This window comes from Hypanus sabinus, unplaced genomic scaffold (genome assembly GCF_030144855.1).
Source record: "Hypanus sabinus isolate sHypSab1 unplaced genomic scaffold, sHypSab1.hap1 scaffold_632, whole genome shotgun sequence".
NCBI classification, from domain to species: Eukaryota; Metazoa; Chordata; class Chondrichthyes; order Myliobatiformes; family Dasyatidae; genus Hypanus; species Hypanus sabinus.
The window spans coordinates 287,988-288,777 of NW_026781488.1; the positions used below are offsets into that span (position 1 = coordinate 287,988).

General features: G+C 45.7%; 1 non-coding gene across 1 annotated transcript; it reads left to right on the plus strand.

Moving 5' to 3' along the window:
- Window positions 1-559: 559 nt before the first annotated feature.
- Window positions 560-653, plus strand: trnai-uau (transfer RNA isoleucine (anticodon UAU)). Its single transcript has 2 exons — window positions 560-597; window positions 618-653. It is a non-coding gene; the product is annotated as a tRNA-Ile (tRNA).
- The last annotated feature ends 137 nt before the right edge of the window (window positions 654-790 follow it).

The window sequence follows — 790 nt, forward strand, 5'->3', positions numbered from 1 at the left end:
TACTGTATAGCCACTGTCTTGCCTTCATTATAACCGCATCGATATGCTGGCACCAGGTTAAGTCCTCTGAGATCTTAACACCCATGAACTGGAAACTGCTTCTTCTCTGCACTTCTGAAATCCCCCCGATGAGGATCGGTATCTCTCTCCTTCCTGAAGTCCGCAATAATTTTTTTCGTCTCTCTGGCTTTCAGTGCAAGGTTGTTGCTGCGACACCACACATTTGCAAATCTCGTCCCTGTTCGCGCTCTCGTCTCCATCTGAGATTCCACCAGCAGTACTTGCATGATCAGGAAATTTATAGGTGGCATTTGATGTGCCTATTTGCTGATTCGATATGCACTTGGATGTAAGGTCGATCGAGGGATATGGACATGGTAGGATGGAGGGATTACAGTTTGAGTGCCTTTGATTTGCTTTTTAGCTGTTAATGGCAATACATTGTCGGCCGAACAACCTTTTCACGTGCTGTATATTTTTAGGCTCTATGTTCTATGATAGCTGTAAAATTCTTCTAAATTTTCTTTCCATATGTAAAAACACTTGTTTGCAGCACTGGGCTCCAGTGGCGCAATCGGTTAGCGGGCGGTACTTATATGGCAGTACGTGACGGAGAAATGCCGAGGCTGTGAGTTCGAGCCTCACCTGGAGCACTGGTGATTTTTAATGCTTGCAACGCCCGGGTGACCAGCCGTCTCTCAAGCTGAGCATACCACTGTTTCATTTGATTCAACACGCACATCCCGTTGTTGAAAGTGTCTGAACAAATGGTTTCTTTGCTGAATCAGGC